Source organism: Nelumbo lutea, chromosome 6 (genome assembly GCF_056320005.1).
Source record: "Nelumbo lutea isolate HS-2025 chromosome 6, American lotus-T2T, whole genome shotgun sequence".
Lineage (NCBI taxonomy): Eukaryota > Viridiplantae > Streptophyta > Magnoliopsida > Proteales > Nelumbonaceae > Nelumbo > Nelumbo lutea.
Window position 1 is genome coordinate 38,749,042 of NC_142689.1, and position 21,622 is coordinate 38,770,663.

A 21,622-nucleotide genomic window follows, 5' to 3' on the forward strand; every position below is an offset into this window, starting at 1 on the left:
TTTAGACCCTTTCTGAGAGTGTCGACCCTAATTTTTTACTACAAAAAGGCTAGAATTTGCAAGCCTAATTCCAAATAAGGAAATTTCATTAGAAATGAGGCTAATGAGAGTGCCAATGAAACACATATTACAAATAGGGATGGTCAACAAACTCCACTTCATTTCCCATGACAGGCATTGATCTGAACTTGCTAATGATAAGAGGGATGTCATTGGAGCGGTAGATGATAATATGGAATACATAGCATATTTTAATGAATTGGATGATGGTAATGATGGGGATCAAGACAGATGTTAGAAATGCTTTAAGTGTGGTCCTGGGGTGTCACTTGATAAAAGAGAACGTGCTACCATTGAAAGACTTATAAAACCTAAGGAAGTTACTAACACTACAAGAAAATAGGCCTATAGCTACAGCCAAATCCGTAGCTATAGGTCTATAGCTACGGGCTGGCTACGGTCAAGAAACAGTAGCTACAGTTGCGGTGGCTATAGGCAATAGCTACGGCTGAACGAATCTGTAGCTAGAACTAACCTATAACTACGGTTTGTGTCTGTGGCTAAGCCTAATCTAAATAATTATATATGCATTTGTAGCTATGGTTTTTAAGTTATCCGTAGCTACAAACTGACTTTCTAGCTACAGTTTTGTGATGTCCGTAGCTACAAAATTTGGATTTATAGCTAAGATTTAAATAGTCGTAGCAAAAGAATATCAATCTATAACTATGGATATTAACTGACCGTAGCTAAAAAAATTAACCTATAGCTACGGTTCATGTTGTCAGTAGCAAAAGAACAACAATCTATAGCTACGGATGTGAATTGGTGGAAGCTAGAAAAAATAAATCTATAACTACGGTTTACATTGACTGTAGCTAAAAATATAAACCTATAACTACTCTTTGGTTAATGACTAGATCCTAAAATTTTTTCATTATTTTTTGAAGCCTTGTTTCCTGTATTGAATACAAGCACAACTAATTCATAGTATAAGATGAAACTTGAATCTAAAATTTCATTAAAAGATTATATAATAAACAAATGAATTATATCTCAAGGTGCTTTAACATCCATGTGCTTGCTACAAATTCAAGGTTCTTGAATACATGATACTCAAACCAAAAAAAAAAACTTGGTGTGTAAAATTTGATCAAATGTCTCTGCGAAGTATCCTCCTTTACCATGTTCAACCTATAAGAAAATAATAGAAAATAAGTTAGAAATCACATTTTTGGAGATATAAAATCATGTGTGAAAATTTAATTAATTATGCAATATAAACTTGCCTACTTTACAAGCCTAATGTTAAACAAATGACAAATGTAAGGATTGAGATCAAAATTGAGACGAGGCTTAGGACTTCTTTTATTGCAATTATGCATATCTAAGAACATGACTGTAAAAATACCTTGGGGGTGAGGGCTCCAAGCCTTAAATCACTATAATGCAAAATGGATATACTGCTTATATAATTACAAGAATTTATGGGTCAAGCCTTCAAGAGATCATAATGTGTCAAAATAAATTCACTCCACCCAAGTAGTACGAGTCTCTTTTGATCAAGGCAAGTAGCTTTGAAGAAAGCCAGTGGAGATTTTCTAACCGGAGAACTCAAATTTTCATCATAGAACGGTTCTTCCAGTTTCCCTAGGTTCCACCCTCTTCCCTTTTCTATCTGGTTTTCCTTTTGTTGCACTTCCTTAGGACCCCTGGGAGCTTTTTTTTCCTTTTTCTTTTTTTTGTTTTTCTTTTATAGGCAAAGAGACAAGCTCATTTTAATATTGATACAGCAAAGCACCATTATTGCAGCACTTATCTTACACATTTGAATGTTTCGTCAATGACTACACGGTCCATAGCCTTCAGTTGCCACACAAACAACTTCTGGTTGGTAAGAGAAGAAAATTCATCTTGTGAATTGGGACCAAGTTTGCTTACCTAGAAAGGAAGGGGGTCTAGAGGAAGCTGAAGGTGATAAATACTGCCTTGCTTAGCAAGTGGTGCTGGAGATTTGCTACTAAAAGAACCTCCTAGTGGAGGAGTTCAAAGTGGGCAGAGATGACAAGGTTAAATTTTGGAGGGACCCCTGGTGTCTGAACATGCCCTAGTCGAACCCAAATCTGCCATTGCAGTTATCAAAGAGGTTAGCAATTGCCCTTTAGATCAGACTAGATGGTCTGACCTCTAGAACCAGAAAGCACAAGTAGAATGTTTTTTTTTTTTTTTATTGTTTCTCAGTTCTTATAAATGTCAACTTGTTCAAGTTTAATTCCCCATTTGCATTGGGATCACATGTGTCATATACCCTTCAACACTTATTGGTTTTAGTTTATTTTGATATAAATTGTTTTTTTTACTTTTCATATTTTTCACATTTTTATTTGAGCAAGTTGAATAGTCGTTTTTTTTTTTGAATAAAAGTTAACTGATTTCATTAATAAAAGAGAGGGTACACAAGTGGGTGTACAAAGAAAACAAAAAGAAAAATTAATAACTCCTCTAACACCTTAGGCCCCTGGATCGCCTAAGTAATGTTGACAACAAGGCACTAGGCTGCCATTCTACAAACATATCACCTGAAAGCTTGAACTATACAAATCACTTAAGATTCCTATTGTACATTTGCCCTCATTAAGCAAGTATCCAGGTCTCATACTCTTATTCAGAAACAATAATTTCATTTAGCATTTGTTTTAGTCTTGGCCCACATAACCTGTTGCACTGGTAGCCCTTGCTTAATTCTAACCAATTGTCATTTGTTCAAGCTAATTATTGAACTTTATCTTTGCTGGAGATTAGCTATATTATTTCCTTCCTCTGTAAATGTACATCCAATCTGCAATATCTTAATCAGTTAGTATTCTGCCCAAGTGCTTTATAACCATTTTGGTGCGCATGAAGTTTCCAATTTTCAACAGGTTAAGGAGAAACCATTTTTCTTGTGGATGAGAATATGGATATACAAGGGCCAGTTTCAAAGGTGTTTGTTTAATGTGGCTCAATTTTTTAACTGGACTCCATGGGATGTTTTGCCAGATCATGCATGCATTAAGAGTAGTTCACTTTTGCAGATTAGACTAGACCACTCTTGCTAAGTCTAGGCCACTATAGGTTTTATAGTTTCATGCTAGCCTGAAATTCACACACCCATGTTGCACTGGTAGCCCTTGCTTAATTCTAACCAATTGTCATTTGTTCAAGCTAATTATTGAACTTTATCTTTGCTGGAGATTAGCTATATTATTTCCTTCCTCTGTAAATGTACATCCAATCTGCAATATCTTAATCAGTTGGTATTCTGCCCAAGTGCTTTATAACCATTTTGGTGCGCATGAAGTTTCCAATTTTCAACAGGTTAAGGAGAAACCATTTTTCTTGTGGATGAGAATATGGATATACAAGGGCCAGTTTCAAAGGTGTTTGTTTAATGTGGCTCAATTTTTTAACTGGACTCCATGGGATGTTTTGCCAGATCATGCATGCATTAAGAGTAGTTCACTTTTGCAGATTAGACTAGACCACTCTTGCTAAGTCTAGGCCACTATAGGTTTTATAGTTTCATGCTAGCCTGAAATTCACACACCCATGATGGTGATGATAACTGATAAGATGGATGAGTGGGAAAAACAAGAAATGATAAAAATACAAACCAAAATGAATAAATAATGCATCCAAAAGAACCTTGGCTGGCCCCAAACTGCGACAAGATAAGGAAAACTAATTTAGAACAATGGCCACATGGATCAGGAATAAAAATGATGAAATGTTAACTTGCTGAGATTGATCAAACTTGTCACAATTGAAATAAACTTAATGTTTTACCAAATACTTGTGCCACTACCAAAATCCACTGTCTAATCCCCATCCAGATTTGTCCCCACAAGCCTGTTCATACCCACAACAACGGGAAACATTAATGATGTACCAGACATGTGGTCATAAATGTGATTGATTGTTGGTGTTGGAACCTCAAGACGGGGGGCTAGCAAGGCAGTGGTCCCTTGGCTTCAATCAGCTATGCTGGTGTAATAGTTGCATAGGGTGATGAAATGTCCCTTGTCCTGGCTACTAGAGGCATTGACATACCCAGAAGGGATACTTGGCCTTGCATTGCTTACACCCATTCATAATCAGCAAATTAAATTGCAGACAACCAAATTTTTTACTCTATCAAAGTTCAATCGGAATATATGGGGATTTGTTTTTTGTTCTTAAAGAGGAAGAATTGAGACAAGTTTGGGTAGAATGGAATTTTGATGTCACAACCCAATCTCAGAAGGTGCCATGAGTGTGACAGACCAACCACATTGACAGGAAAGGATTCAAAAAAGGCCCATTTGTTTGCAACAGAGAGCATTTAAGATTTAACCTGCAACTCAACAGATTTGAACCTGTCCCATGGAGGATTTATTTTCCATTAAGGAACTAGCATTGTCTTGGGAACTTGTGTTTATGTCATGCTGTCAAAACCAGTAAAGTTAATCTTATTCACTTCTTTCTTCTCCATGCAGGCTGGTTTGGTCAGAGAAAATTCATTTGGTACAACAAAAGATCGGATGCTTTATATTGAGAAATGTGGGTCTGCCCTTGGCTCATATTGTTTACATTAATCATGAATTAGCTTAGCATTTGCAAGTGAAGGCTTCACAACTTATGCTTGCTGATGAGATTATCTAGACTGAATAGATGACAAAAGGAAAACAAAGCTGGGATTGTGGAAAGATGTCCAAGGATCTAAAGGATCTTAAGATAAGTAGAACTAAAGCAGAATACCTGTAATGCAAATTTAGTAACAAAACATGTGAAAGTGAGGGCATTAGAATTCAAGACCAAATGATAACAATGAATTAACTCTAGGATGTAAAGGCCACCACTGTATTTAAGGAAGGGATATGATGGAGTGTAGATAGGAACCTCACATTCCCAAGGACTAAGAGGAATTCTTGGCAGGTGTGACTCAAAAGTGAGAATTTGCTGGCTGTATGCCAAAGACTTAGATTGAGGAAAGCAATAACTATTGAGGAAAGCCATAACTATATAAGGAAAACCGTAGGGGCTTCATAATTGAAAGGGACTTGGCATTACTGACATATTGTGTGCAAAAGGTGAGGGCCCTAGCTAGGAACTATCATTGTGAGAAAATGACAGTCTAGGGACTTTGATCTCCATTGAAAGGAAAGCTTTGCTCTTGGTTGGCACTTGTCAGAACCCAAAGAGTTCAGAAATATAGCTTATAATAGATTTTTGTCTTTGTGTTCACATGTCAAAACCCCTGTTTTGGTAGAATTAACAGCAGAACTCTGTATCCACAAATTTCTACAGAAATACCATATTTTACCTTTTCAAAACAGGGAAAATAATTCTAATAAGTCTATGTCCACAAAGTTTGAATAGCTTGATGGTTTATCCCTATTGTAAATATATAACAGGGATTATGTGTAACTGAAAAGTTGATGGACTGATGCCAAGTCCATCAGTCCCTGTGTATGTGTATGTGTAAATGCAGATTATGGACACAAAGTCTATGTCCACAAAGCTTGAAGGATTATCCCTGTGTCCACATGTATAATAGGAAATAATTATGTTACCTCTGTGTTCACAAGGTCTGATGCCAAGGATTATCCCTGTCAGAAAAAAGATAACTAATTATGTTTTCAGATACCAATGAATTTGTTCTGTTACCAATTAAGAAAGAGGAGTGGAACTGCTACTAGGTGTTTCAATGTCCAACATTTGCACTTAATCCATATTTACAATCAATAATTAAATTATGAGCAACAAGCTCAATAAGGGAAATGAAAGAATGATCCCTAAATAAAGAACAAGAAGTCATGCAAGAACAAGAAAAGTGTAATAAATTTCAAATGGACAGAGATGTATACAGTAAACAAGTTAAGAAAGAAAGAAGAAAATGAAGACTCACATCATGTTGAGCAAGATCAAGGCGATTCCACAACACCGGTAGAACAAGTTTAGTTTGTTTACCCTTTTTTGCAGCCTCCTCAATTTTCTACACATATAAAAGCAAAACAATAGACATGAAAATTAACTACATCAAATAGAAAGGCTCAAATAACTAACAGATTACTTTGTATTTAAAATACAAGATTTAAGAGGCATGACAATGATGCAAGTGGGATAAAGTAAGAAAACTTCTTCTTGATTCAAATTCCCTGATTTTTTATATACAACTCTTCAAATTACCTCACTAGTCAACTGAATACGAGGATGATGTTTCCTCTCAGACCACCAAATATGTCCTTTCTGTAATGGAGGGTGTCAATCCTGAATTTTCCATTGTCTCTGAACAAAGGACCTGATCCTAATACCATTGAGAATACTGAAGTTTTAAGCTTTTATGCATCTCTGAGTTGGGATGATTATCTACTATTTGACTCACATATCACTTTGCTACTGCTATTATACAAAGTGGTCTATGATAATTGATGAGAGACAATAATTGTTTGTAATTACCCTCTTAACAAAATAATTCTGTCCCCCAAAATAGAGAATAGAAAGAAAGCAAAGGAAAAAAAGAATATTGGCAGTAAGTAGCAGGATAAAACTCTTAGGAGCTGTTTGATAACTGTTGGTTTGGCTGAACTGAAATCAACTTTTTTATAGTAAATTTAACAGTCATTTAATGGAATATTTAGGAGTAATAATGTTACCCCATCAAACCATTAAGCAGGTAAGGAGCTCACTACTACTTTAGTGTTTATACATTGACTAAAAGACAGACCAATGAAAGTACAAGCCAATAAGTCAAGCTTTGGGTATTTTCTTCTTTTTCATTCCTTATAAATACTGATTGAAAAATGTGTCAGAGTGAGGGTCATCGTCAAATATTGACAAGAGAGCTAGAAGCTGTGGGCCTATGTTTGAACAAGAAGCCTCCTCAAGTAAGACTATTCTTTCAAGCATGTTATGACTGTAAATTATAAAAAATAAAGGATGTCTATAGCTTTCAGCATTCTCATTTATATGCTTTTATAACTGTGTATGCTTATACTTGTATATTCTTGCAGATATCTCCTTAACATTGTTTGCAGGCATCTGCATATGAGCACCCGTTAACCATTGCTGGTTATCCAGTTTTTTAATCCATGTGTCTAGGGAAAGTATAAAACTATTTAAGGATACATCTGTCAATTTACGTGATGCACTTGGTTCATACCTAGACTTCCATCTATTGCTAGATCATCTATTGCCTACATCTGATCTGTGCATATCATTCATTGGGTCAAACGGCCAAACCTAGAAACTCAAATAAATCTCACCATTAAAGAATTACCCACAACCTCACTTGATACCCCCACCCCACCGGTTAAAGAATTACCCACAGACAATATTCAAAATTTCCCTTTTCCTGTAATAGCTTCTAATTTTAATCTTTTGAAAAGAATTATCCCTAATTAACAATCAGTTCATGTAGGGATTTTCGTACAGAAAAGGTTTGAGTAGTTCTCTCCTAAAAACGATTGGAAACTTGATGAAGCAATGAAGATGATGACAGCTAGGACAGTTAAAACAAACCTGATCTAACGAAGTTGCACACCTTTGGCATTAGAGTTGAGCCAACGAAGCTGCAAACTTTGGCACCCAAGCCAGTTCTTGGGTCTAGAAAAAATAAACGATTTTTTTGTCTTGAATATGTTGAGCTTTTCGGTGAGAGAATAAAGAGTAAGAGAGAGAGATAAAGAGAAATCCTTACCTGAAACAGTCGATAGATTGTTCCTACAGCAACACTCAGAACCAGTTGGTGATTTGTGCGCAAATAAGAAATGAAAGAGAAGATGAGGGTTTTGTGAGTGATAGCAAGTAGATAAGAAACGAGGTTGAAGAATAAAGAGGAGAAGAGAAAGAACAAAGAAGATCAAAGAATAGGAGAGTTTCGAAACTAAAAGAATACCGCGCGGGCATATGAAAAGCGTTTTTAACAATACCAAAAAATGCCTTTAGCCACGGACAAAGCAACCTTAGTGAAAAGGTAGCATCTATTTGTAGCCACAAATAACTAAATCCGTAGCTATATAATGCTTTTAGCCACGGAAAAACTGCTATTTAGCCATGGCCACATGACCGTTATATATGAAATTTTAGCTACGGAAGTCATGGTTTTTTTATGTCAGTAGCTACGATACACTAGCTATAGACCAATTTTCTTGTAGGGTAACAATGGCTTACTAGCCATGGGTTTACTTCCTAGAATGAATGACGCTAGATTTTTTTTCGTAACTTAATGTGACTTCATGAATTGAAATTATCCTTCTTTGTAGGTCAAGGATGAACAACCTTGTGTAGAGAATGGTGGTCAATAAGGACGTACGGGGCACTATAGCTGACCTAAGGTCGTCTATTAGTGAGACTTCAATTAAAGGGCTAATTTCTGGAAATATGGACAATACTTTAACAATCATGGTTTTTAAAAACGAAACGGTCAGGGGTCCGATTATCGGTTTGAACAGTCTGACCATTTGACCTGAATGGCTGGTCTGTTCTGACAAAAAAATAAAAAAAATAAAAAAAATAGAAAATGGTCAAAACTGTTCGAACGGTTAATCGGCCGGTTCAAAGGTTTGTTGACCAAAATCAATGGTTTTAAGGGAAAAAGAGGTTTTAGAGGAAAATAGAACTGATCATGTGACCGGTTCCCGGTTTTTCTGGTCTCACTGTCCGGTCCGGTCCAATTTTGAAAACAGTGTTAACAGCTTAACTCCTATGTATAGGCGGCCATTCATGCTTGCCTCTTATACTCCCGCCACAAATGCCTCAAGTAATGGTTCCTGAACTTTCAGCATTTATAGCAGATGACATCATTTTGGAGGTGTGTCATCAAAGTGCAGTCATGATAGGAAAGAGACTCATAGGGAAGCTTATAAAGCTCTCCTATTCATAGGCCTGTTCGATTAAAAGAGAGGCTACGGAAATCTTTGTGGCTATAGCAGGAACAAAGGCAATTGACCCAACATCCTTGCAGTTGCAGAATCCAATTAAAATGCTGAATGGTAAACTCTTACAATGTTAACTCTAAGTCGAAGGATATCTCTTGAAGTGTAAGCTCAATGTCATTTGAAATTGCAAAAGCATCTTGATGAAGCCTTATCTAAGCAAGACTATGAGAAAGAGCATATATAATCTTGCTAAGAAAAAGCTAGAAACTGATTTATCTAAATTGGTAAAAGTGAAGGAAGAGCAACAACACTTAGAAAGAGGAAGCTACAACTTTGCGGAAATCCATTCTCAAGGTGAAAAAAAGATTAATGAGAAAGAAGCCCTCATGGTAGAGGCGAAGAATGCCTCATCTAAACTTGAATCAATTCCTCTAGATCCTGAGTCCTGGGGACATTACCACTCTTGAAATAATGGAATAATTTCTATGTGAAGCGTGTGATGAATTGCAGACTTTGAATGGATGATATGATCATTCTTCTCTTTTTTTTTCTTTTTTTTTTGTTTTGGTAGTGAATAACTTTGCTTTTTTAGGCTTATTTTATTTACTAAATGGTATTAGTTGTATTTCACTTATAGTATACACCTTAAGCTTTTATTTGATGACCATGTTACAATTTTTGATTGAAAGAATGCCTTTTGAGACTGGCTACATACCCAAAGGGGATGAAGTCTTAATGTAGTTCAAAGAATAATGCTCAAAAAAATGTTTAGTAGCTTCTAATTTCACTAGAGAACATGATATACAGTTTAGGCTCATATTTGAAAGCCATTGTAGATAGTTTACACTTGTATCTAGAAGTAGTTGTAGATAGTTTAGGTTCATATCTAGGAGTGGTTGTAAATAGTTTAGGTTCGTATTTAGGAGTAGTTTGTAAGAATTTTCATGGGTAATATATTTAAATACTTCTCATTAATAAGTTCATGATGTAATTTCCATTTTACAACATTAAGAGATGTTTTCTTGAGCTCATCTTCTTGAATGCACGATCTTGGTTTGAAAGTTGTCATGTTGTTACATGATTTGCTTCAACATCATTAATTTTGTGGCTACCCGACTTGAACGGGGTGGAAAAATATGAATTGGAGTTTGGAATTGCCACCTAAATTTTTGGAATTGGGAATTTAGGAAAACTCGAAAATTTTCAAGAAAAGCAAAAGTTTTCTTGGTGACTCATTTCCCAAGGAAGTTGAAATTCTTAAGGTCTGGGGACCAAGGTACGGTGTGGGAAGGTATTAGACACCACAAACACGCCCGGTTAAAGTGGCCTCTCTACTTTGCCAAAATCCTAAGGATAATTTTTCATAATTATTGAGCTTAAAATAAAATGATGAATATCACACTAAATTAACTAGGAAAGAAAAAATAACTACATTACACTAAATTAACCAAGAGAGAAAAGCTAACTATAATTTAACAATTAATAGGAAAATAATAATTAACAAACACTAAACAATGAAAGAACAAATCAGTAATTGGGTAAAGAAATTCGAATGACAAATTTGGTGCATGGATGAGTCCTAAGGTAGAAAACTACAAATCCTAATTTAAAACTATAAGAAATGGACAATATGCATAAAATTCTAATTTGACCTAATCCTAATGCATGTGATAAAAAGAGATTAGCTACTGATTTGGATGGCCTAGCAAGTTCCTAAAAGAAGAGAGAGGGAGGGTGGGGGGGGGGAACAAAAGTCATTTTATTTTAAAAAGGACATTCGTAAGAGGAAGAAGGATCATTACTAAACAAGAAAATGAAGGACTAAATGCTTGATCCATGTAAAAGGAAATAATAACAAATTCCTAATCTAACAAATGCTAACTAATTAAAATGAAACCTTAACTGACTTGAGTTATTCTAACGTAATGAAAGAAAATTGATCTACAAAGATTAAGAGAAGTGACCAGCTGACTTTATGAGACTAATGAACAAATATGATTTTGGCATTCAAGACTATGATGGAGCCTACTTATAAGCTTAAAACCACCTTGCCAACTTGCCTGCTTAAAAACCACATGTGTCCAATGCAAACATGTCTTGACTTGACATCTCCAAAATCAATACCGGCCCACCCTACCCTATGGGTTTAGGAAAACTACAAGAAATGGTAGGAATGCAGCAGATCAGCTGAAAACCAATTTAGAAATTAACATTAATAAAATCTAAAGACAACCAATTCAGAAATTTAAAGATATTTGTTATAAAACTAAAGAAATTTGAAGAAAAAACACAAATTTAAGAGACACCTTATATGTCTTATTTTAGCTACAATGTGTTCAAATTATGTTTGCATTGCATAATTCTTTGTTATCTCCTAAACACCAACATAGGCATTAAATTATTCGAACATACTTTATCACAATATCCATGAAAAGATGATCATAATACTTTCATATGTATCTCTATAGGTGCCACAAATGCTGTTACAACCAACGAATTGATTTTGTGACTGTTCATAGAATTGATTGAAGTTGAATTTGTTAGAAAAGTAAAGTTTGGAATGATAATCTATGTTTTTTCTTTTTTTTTTTTTTTTGATAATATAAGCCCAGGGGTAGCACAGACCCAACTATCCAATAGGCAAATACAAAACAAGAAGTCATTATCCTGCCCATTGGGGCCCAGTCAATCCACTGCATCATTTCCTTAATGGGAGAAAAATCAAACTCCCTTCACCTATTCTTTTAACTCTTTATGATGGTGTTTGGTATCGATGTAGCTTTTGGAAGAAACGGTACCAACTCAGCATTGGAGATGTGTTTAACAAAAAAACGCCTAAAAAGTTATTTGATTAAATCATTTATTTGATAAATGGTTCTCTCAAAAATCGTGTGAACTGTTTATTAAAAAAACACTAATTTTGACGTTTTTTATTTTTAAGATCAATTTTTCACTGTTTAACTTATATGGCACCTAATGATGCTGAGGTGTAAAAAAATTGTACAAAACGTGTAAAGTAAATTTTGTCTCATTTTTCAAGACAAAATCGTACAAAATATTTATCTTATAAACGCCATGATATCAAACAACAATCTTTCCACTTTAACTGTCATTGATGATCATTGCATCTTCTACCACGCGTCCAAAATTTCTTCTTTGCACCATCATCATTGCTTCCCTAGCTGTCAACATTTTTGCTACAACTGTTGAACTGGCATCAATCATTTTCTACTGCATTTCAATGAGATTTCTACTACAAAACTAACCTTCTTGCTGCTGTGGTTTTTAATCATTAGGAAGGTACCAAGTTTTGTTTTGGATTTAGGCCTTTTGTTTGTTGTTACTGGTATTGATGAATCCAAGCTAAATTTGTTTCTATCAATCAAAGTAAGCTTGCAATCAATTCATAAGCAAGACTGCTTCACTTCAAATTCTCTAATGAGTGAATGGTAGATACTTGATTTGGGATCTATTCAGACCTTTTTGTTTTTTTTTTGTCTGTGTGTGTGTGTGGGGTGGGTGGGTGGGGGTGGGGGGGGGGAGAATAGAAGCAATCTATTCAGATCTATAAGACAAATAATGATGTTCATCCATGAGTACTGGATTTGTCAATTGATATTTGAAAAACCTCTTCCATTATTCTGTATTTTTGAAGATATTTACCTCTGTGGTGAATTATCTTTGGTTTGTTTATCATTTTAACCTTTGTGATACAAAGTATAGGGATCAATGCCCAATTCATTAATTGAAAAATGATAAAATTTTATTAATTTTAAAATTAATTCAAGATTCACTTAAACTATTGGTTTTCAACCTTTTAATGGAAATCCTATTAAAATTACTTACTGGATTTTATAAAAGGGATATGTGCATTGAAAATTTGCCACTCTTATTGTTCCAGCTTAGATTGCGATGAGACCAATTAAATGTAACCCAAAAATAACAATTGGGTTGAACAACTTAGCCCAATTAAAAATGTTATAGCCCAATTAAGCATTCTCTATAGTTTCTTGATAACGAACTAAATCATTGCCATGGAGTTACTATTCCAATAATAAAATAGGCAAAGCTTGAGTAGATTGATCTTTATCCCAAAAGCGTGATGAAATTATAATAGAATTATAGCCAGGCAACCAAGTGCTGATTTGTGGGTAAGTACTGGTGCCGAAGCCTCTTTTGATAAAATTAATTGGATAATTTATAGATAAAAAATATTAAGGTGAGTATTAGAAGATATACCTAAACCTTGCTTCTCCTCTTCGATCTCCTAAGAATCATAATTCTCCAACAAGAAAACAAAAACATATCAATAATCACCAAGATGTTCAACTCTGCAAGAAAAGTTGATACCTAAGAGATAAAACAACATAACTTGAACGACTGTAATTAACGAATCAAATCTATAGAATGAAATAATACTTATGACTTTCAACTGATAAGGAAAGAATGCCTTCTATTTGCAAAGGTAGACAGGACGTACATCTTCTTCAACCTCATATTCAAAGTAGACTTGTTCATGGGTCGGGTTGGTCGGGCTTTCATTCTGTATTATTAGATTTTTCTAAGGCCTGAGCCCGAGCCCGGCCCAACCATCGGGCCTACAATTTGGGTCCGAGCCTAATCCTCATAAAAAGCCCGAATCCCAGGCCTGAGCCCGAGCCCAAAATTTATCCCAAGCTGTTAAGAAACGGCTGAATAGAGAGAGAGAGAGAAATTATAAAGAAAAAAAATAAAAAAATGTATATATTAAATTATATATATATTTCAATAAATATTATATTATATATATTTTTTATATAATATATAAAATACACATTATGTATTTTATAAAATATATAATGGTGAATCGGGTCGGGCCAGGCTCATACTGGGCTTTTTTGACAAATCCCAAGCCCGACCCGAAACATAATCGAGCTTACTGTGTTAGGCCCGAGGTCAGGCCCGCGGGCCTAATTACATGACCAAGCCCAACCGGGGTGCAGGCCGGGCCATCAGTCTATCCGGCCCATGAACATGTCTAATTCAAAGGTGCCTATTTTAGCATCCATTATCAGATAACCTGGGTTCGTTTGGAATACAAAACATCGATACATGGGCATCTTCAATTTGTTTATTTTCAAATTTTTATTGAAAAAGGAGAAAAAGATAAGGAAAATACCTTGTAAGGAGACGTGGACATCAATTAAAATGGCACACCTAACGTGACCGAAAGCTAAGGAATACCTTAGAATCTTTTTCTTTCATTTGGCAAGTTACCTTGGTATTAGGATTTTGAATACTTGGATAAAGGATGACATGGCTAATCTAACGATTTCCATCTATATTACATGCTTCCCTAAATGCCTGACTTTCTCTGCCTTGCCACATGGCTTAATGAGAAGGTTGGCTAGGGAAGTCAATTGTGGAAACTACCTTATCTATCATTAATGTGAAACGTAAATAGATAAGCAAGTCAATAGGAAGGGTGAATGAAAATGTTGATTTGGCACAATGGGAATGGTGGGAAGGGGAGAGGAGAGAGAGTCAAGGAGAATTTAGGGTGGGGATAATGGAGCTAATGGAGCAAGAAGAGGCATGCTGATGTGGACCATCTTGCTATATATATACTAGTAGGAACTCATGTGATGCATGAGAAAATATGAAAGATTTAATAATTTTATTTTTTATTTAATGTTGATTTATAAAGAATAATTATTCTTAATTGAATATGAACAAATATTTTTTAATAAATTTAGTTTTACTAATAATTTGTACTAATTTTAATAATTTATTATTTTAAATGAAATTTTGATTAATTTTAAATAAATAAAAATAATTATAAAATCTAACATTTTTATTAAATTGAGTCGAGCTGGGTCAACACAACACGACCCACATGTGACCCGCACAAAGTGCGAGTCATGCCGTACTAGCCCATGAGGCATCCCGGGCCATGCCTCCCTCTTCTAGGATAATTTGAGGGGTCGGTCCTGTATGACCCACAACTTGAGCCTGCACGGGCCAGTGCCATGCCGTGGGATAGGCTGGTCCATGGGCCGAGCCTTGGGCCAGGCCATGCCGCACATCAAGCCAAGCTCAAGGCAAGACACCCATTCCTCGTCTAAGGTTTTTAAAATTAGACCGGATAGGAAAGCATTATAGGGTCGAATGGTCCGACTATTCAGTCCAAACAGATGACCCGCTCTCACAAAAAAAATAAAAATTAGAAAAACAAAAAAAAAGCAAAAAACTATTGTCCAGGTTGATGGTTCGACTGCCCAGGTCAGCGGATCGCTAACCAAATAAACGGTTTTTGGACAAAAAGCGATTTTGAGGTGAAGTGGTGTCCGGTTCCCAATTTTTCCAGTTTAACCATCTAGTTTGATCCAGTTTTGAAAACATTGTCCCCGTCAATCCAATATTCAGTTTGATAATCAAAAGGATATATTGAGTATCAACCATATGGTAAATTTCTAAAAATATACTAAATTGTCTTTAATATTCAAAAATGTAATATTATGAAAACTTTGGAAAGTTTATTGTACTTGTGTAATTTTGAAAATTTATTCAAATTTTTATAAAATAATTTATTTTCTTTTTAAATAGTTTACTTAAAAAATTATACTAATTTATCTTATAATTTCTAATATAAACTAACCAATAATTTCCTTTTTCCAATATTATACTAATTTATCATAATAATTTGTGTAATTATTTGTTCAAATTATAGTTTTCCATTTCCCATAGTCATTTATCTTTAATAATTTTCAATAACTTGCAATGAAAATTACATAAATTTTCAAAGGCTTTCCAAAATCTACCAAATGTAATAAGTTTTCAAAAAATTCCAAAATATTCTAATAATTTTCAAAAATTATTTAATGCATTTTAAATAAATTTTCAAATACTTTGTATCTTTTAATTTCAAAAATGTTATTTTATGAAAATGTAGTTTTATGAAAAATTTTTAAAAAGTTATTATATTTGTGTAACTACAGGGATTTATTGAAAAATTTTCTAAATTGTTATTAAATATATATTTTTATTTGGTAGTTTACTAACAAAATTGCACTAATTTATCTGTTATTTTTCAATATAAATTAATTAATAATTTCATTTTCTAACATTATAATATTTTGTTCCCCCATTTGTATTTGGTTATTAATTATAATAATAACAATAACTAAAATTTTATACTTTTTGATAATTGTTAAATATAATTCTCAATTTTATAGAAACTAGTTAAAGAGTTTTCAATTTCTAGAAAATGTTGTTAATGAGTTAATTAATAACAATTTTTATTAATTTTTGGTAATTTACTAACCGTACTAATAAGAATATTTAATTTTTAGTAATTTAATAGTTGTATTTATTAACTTTTGTTAATAACACTACTTAATACTCATTGAACATGGATGGGATTAAATGTTAACTGTATTTAACTATTTATTAATTAATATGAATATTTTAAATGAGGGAGGGTGGATATAGATTGGGGAGGATGCATTTTAGGAAGTAATTAGGGAGTGGGGCGACATGATCCTTTCCAATTGGTTTAAATGAGATACCTTAGGAAAGAGATTATAAGAATATTTTAGGGTAATTGGGTGACATGGCTTAGTGGGAGTGGTGGGAATAGGAGAGGAGAGAAAAGTCAAAGAGAATGCAAGGTGGAGATAATGGAGCAAGGAGAGGCATGGTGACAGGGACCTGTGCTTTGTTAAGCGAAAGTTAAATAATAGAAATACATAAGAGTATATAATTGGTTTGTATTTTAACTTTTTAATAAACTATTCGATCAAACTCAACCCGAGTTGGTTGGTTTTCTAGTATTTCAGATCGGCTTTGGTTTAATAAATATATATTAATATTTTATATTTTAGATTTAATTTTTAATAAGGGAAAGTAGAAAAATTCCCATATTTTTTAGTCTAAAATATTTTATATCATAGATTTAATTTTTGCAATTTATTTTTTAATAATATCATTTTAATTTAAGAAATTTAAAGTTAATTTTTAAGTTTAAATCTTTTTCAACAAGCGAACTAAACCGAAAATCACTCCATCAATCACAGTGATCAATTATAAGACGTTGGCATTTCTTTTGGTAAAACAAGTATTTGAATGGTCGGTATCTAAGGCACGATATCAGTTTGGGAATTTGTTAAATTTTGAATAAAATTTTTAAATCGGGTATCCAATTGGTACTCTACTCAGAAGGTTAGACGCTTAGACCGAAACCCTGAGTTATTAAGTGGGTCAAGGACCGGAAAGGTTGGGGGGTAGACTCTGAAGGTCTTAGTGGAGGCTTGGCTCTTTTTTGGAAAAAGGAAGTTGAAGGAAATGTTCTTTTTGCTAACAAAAACATTATGAGGGGGCTGCTATGGCATTGTTCCTTCATTTATGGGGAACTAAAAAAAGACCAAAGAAACATTTTCCTAAACAAGTGGAGTAACTTAGCTAAGATTGTTATGGGCCCTTGGGTTTGTATTGGGGACTTGAATTTTATTTTGCATGCCTCTGAAAAGGAGGGTGGCAGAACCTACAATGAATCCCAATTTCTGAAATTTAGGACTTTCTTAGAGGACTGTGGTTTACATGAAGTTCAAAGTGAGGGTCCAGCCTTCACTTGGTCAAACAAAAGGGAAGGAAACAAGCTTATTAGAGCCAGACTTGATAGGGTGGTCTGTAACTCTCAATGGTAAAACCAGTTTGCAAACTGCAGGATTAAAACTTTAGTTACCCTAGGCTCATATCACCTCCCAATCCTATTAGAAACTATCTCTGGGAACTATACAAGGAGGAAAATTTTTAGGTTTGACAAAATGTGGACAGACCATGAGGAGTTCCAAAGTCTGTTAGAGAAAACTTCAGGGATAAGTAGTAGGGGATCCAGTCAAATGAAGTTGGGAATAAAGTGTAAGGCTCTGAAGGACCAACTCAAAGTGTGGAATAGAATAACTTTTGGCAATGTAAGAAAGAAAATTCAAGAAGTCAAAGATCTGCTTTATGAGGAGGTGAAGAAATCAGGAAAAGAATTTAATAAAAATAGAGTAAACTTCCTGGAAGCGTCTGAATTCTTGGTTGAGGAGGGAGGAATTAATGTGGTTGTAGAAATCCAGAGTGACCTGGCTGCAAGTTGGGGACAAAAATACTAAATTCTTTCACTCAGTAGCAAAAGGAAGGAGTTGTAGGAATAGAATAACATCTCTCAAAGCTACAAATGGGGAATGATTATCTACAGAAGAGGAAATCTCTATGGAGTTGGAGAACCATTTCAAGAATACTTTCATCTCTTTGAAACCAGTACAGCAAGAGGAATTTCTCAGTTGTGTAACGGCAAAATTGAGTGAGCAGGAAAAAGATTTCTTAGAAAGAGAAGTCACTAATGAAGAGATAAAGGAGACTTTATTCCAAATGGCTCCTAAGAAAGCTCTAGGTCCAGATGGGTTCCCAAATCTATTTTTCCAGAAATTTTGGGGAACCATAGGAGATGATGTGATTAAGGCTGTTAAAGCTTTCTTTGAGTCTGGATGTTTGCGCAGAGAGTTTAATGAAACTTATCTAGCCTTGATCCCAAAAATAAAAAACCTAGAGGAAGCTGCTCATTTCAGACCTATTAGCCTATGTAGCTTTATTTATAAAATCATAGCAAAGGTTCTAGCTAATAGGATCAAGCCATTGCTAGGAAGGTTGATTAGTAAAAATCAGAGTGCCTTTACCCTAGGCAGATACATAAAAGACAATACCATAGTAGCTCATAAAATTATACATTTTATGAAAAATACCAAAGGGAGAACCCCTTGGATGGCAATTAAATTTGATATGAGCAAAGCCTGTGATAGGGTGGAGTGGAATTTTCTAGAGAGAACTATGATAAAGATGGGATTTCGAGCAAAGTGGGTTAGTTGGGTCATGAAATGTGTGTCTACTATCTCTTATAGGATCATGGTCAATGGAAACCCTAGATGAAAGTTTGTCCCAGAAAGAGGGTTGAGGTAGGGAGACCCTTTCTCCCCCTATCTCCTTTTACTTTGCTCTGAAACTCTATTTGCAAAGCTCACAGAGCTTGCTTCCCAAAAGAAAATAAATGGCATTTCAATTACTAGAAATTGTCCAATTATTCTCACTTGTTTTTGCAAATGACAGTTGCATATTTTCTAAAGTAGAGATGGGGGAAGGGCAAAGTATATTGGATGCTCTCAAATCTTATAAAAATGCCTCAGGGCAGCAAGTAAATTTCTCTAAATCTGAGGTTTTTTCAGTAGAAATTTGCATCATAGACTACAATGGCTGTTGGTAAGATTTCTAAAAATGAAAATAATAGAATATCGTTCAATATATTTAGGGCTTCTCACAAAAATTGGTAAATCAAAGGAAACCCTCTTCAATTTCCTAATTGAAAGGGTTTGAAAATTGCTCTCTAAATGGCATGAATCCCTTCTATCTCAAGCAGTGAAAGAAATTTTGATTAAAGCAGTGGCCAGTGCAATCCCAAATTACACAATGTCCTATTTTTTCCTTCCAAAGGAAGTGTGTAATGAACTGAAAAGAATCCAAACTAGATTTTGGTGGTGGTGGTGGGGGGGGGGGGGGGGGGGGACAAAGGAGCAAAGGAAAACACACTGGGTATGTAGGAAAGTTCTCAGCAAAAATAAGTGTGCAGGAGGGTTGGGGTTTAGGGATCCTTATAATTTTAACTAGCTTTGTTAGAAAAGTAAGCCTGGAGATTATGCAATGATGAGAATAACCTATGGGTTAAGATTATAAAGGCCAAATACCTAAAGAGAAGAAACTTCCTAACTGATAATTTGCCTATCAGGGTTCCTGGGGTTGGTAGAGTATGGTGGCAACAAGAGAGGTCCTTCAGAAAGGAGATTATTGGGTTGTAAATTCTGGAACTAAAGTTAGAATTTGGGATGACCCATGGTTAAACCAAATCGAGTCATTTAGAATTATGGGGCCCAGACCAAATAACCCAAATCTGATCTAGGTTAAAGACCTCATGGTAGAGATTAGTAGAAGATGGAACACATGATTGGTTGAAAAAAAATTTGGGGAGGCTATTGCTAAAAATATTCCGAGTGTAAATTTAGTTAGAGGAAACTAGGAAGATAAACTTAAATGGACCCATAATCTGGAAGGGCTATATACTGTTAAAACTGGGTACTATGCCTTAGTATCAAATAGTAGTAAGCCAACCATTGAGACCACAGACTCTGTCATTGTAGTAGATATGAGGAAAAAACAGTGGGCTGAAATCTGGAAAGCAAACATCGACCAAAAAATAAGAAACTTCATTTGGAAATGCTCACAAAATGCTCTAGTAGTGAAAGAAAACATATATAAAAGAAAGCTTTCTAATGATAACATTTGTCCAATTTATGCTTAATAGACTGAAACCATTATACACTTCTTACTTGAATGTGAACATGCCAAAGCAACCTGGTTTGGATTCCACATGAATTTTCTGGGATTTGGGGGTGGATCTATTACTTCTTTCAATCAATGGCTCTCAATTTGGTTGGATTTGTGCTTAAAAGACAGAGACATAAAAGATGAACTACTTTTTTCTCTTTTATATTACTACGGAACATCTGGAAGGCTAGGAATGGTAAAATCTTTGAGAATACAGATCTGATTCCTAGAGTTACCCTTGCTATTTCTTATAGAATGTGGAGAGAGAGAGAGAGAGAGAGAGAGAGAGATGATTTCCCAAGCAGAATTGCGAGATTCTTCTCATCAACATCCAAGCCTGAGTGAGCAGAGATGTTCTTTTTGGGAAGCACTAGGAGTAGGGAAACTCAAGATGAATGTAGATGGGAACTTTTTGTGTCCAAGAAATTCAGGTTTTGGTGCAGTTCTAAGGAATGCTAAAGGAATAGTGATAATTGCAGATTTTGGAAAATCAATAGCTTCATTCCCCATCCAGGCAAAAGCGATTGCAATCCTCAACAGTTTAGAGGTTTTGAGTATGTACAAGGAGGAAGATATATCTGAATTAGATCTTTAACTTATGATGTTTTTCGTATTCTATGTTTTATTTAAATGAACTTTATCTTGCTAGTTTCTACCAAAAAAACAAAACCTTGGGTTAGTGCCTTTTTTTGTTAATTGCTTAAATATACCCTTGGCTTCAAAAACTACTTAAAAGATCCTTGTTAAAGCATTTTCCATGAGGAATATATTTAGAGGTGTAAAATGGGTCGTGTCATGCCGACCTATGGGTCATGTCACCCTCTCTTGGGATAACTTGGGGGGTTGGCCCGGCCTGGCCCATGGCCCAAGCCCATGTGGGCCTGTGTCATAGGGGTGAGCAAAAAAAATAAAAAAACTGAACTGACCGAAACCGAACCGAAAAATCGGTTAACCAAACTGACCGATATATACAATAATATATATTTATATAAATAATATAATATTATATATAGTATATTATATTTTTTAGTTTTTATGGAAATCGTATCAAAGATTTCAATTTATTCGGTGCCTAGTCGCCTATCAATTTATTTTTTTGAAAAGTTGTAGTCTGAGAGACTTTCAACAGTTCAATTTTCATTTTTTTTTTGAAATTTGAACCTTTCAATTGAAAGTTCAGCAGTCTGCCTTTGCTAGAGTGCCAGAGTGCTAGTTCTCTTTTGTCTTTTCCCCAAACTGCCAAAGTGCCAGGTTTTCTCTTTTGTCTCTCTCACTCTCTCAATTCTCTTAGTTTTCTTCTTCTTCTTCTTCGACTCAGTTCTCTCAGT

At 34.7% G+C, this 21,622-nt stretch overlaps 1 long non-coding RNA gene across 1 annotated transcript; it reads right to left on the reverse strand.

Annotated features, from left to right (window-relative positions):
• Window positions 1-998: 998 nt before the first annotated feature.
• On the reverse strand, window positions 999-7,913 carry LOC148848636 (uncharacterized). The gene is made up of 7 exons (XR_016101174.1): window positions 7,718-7,913; window positions 7,540-7,623; window positions 5,927-6,013; window positions 5,592-5,627; window positions 3,826-3,888; window positions 3,654-3,700; window positions 999-1,194 (listed from the first exon to the last, which is right to left on the reverse strand). It is a non-coding gene; the product is annotated as an uncharacterized LOC148848636 (long non-coding RNA).
• Between the last annotated feature and the right edge of the window lie 13,709 nt (window positions 7,914-21,622).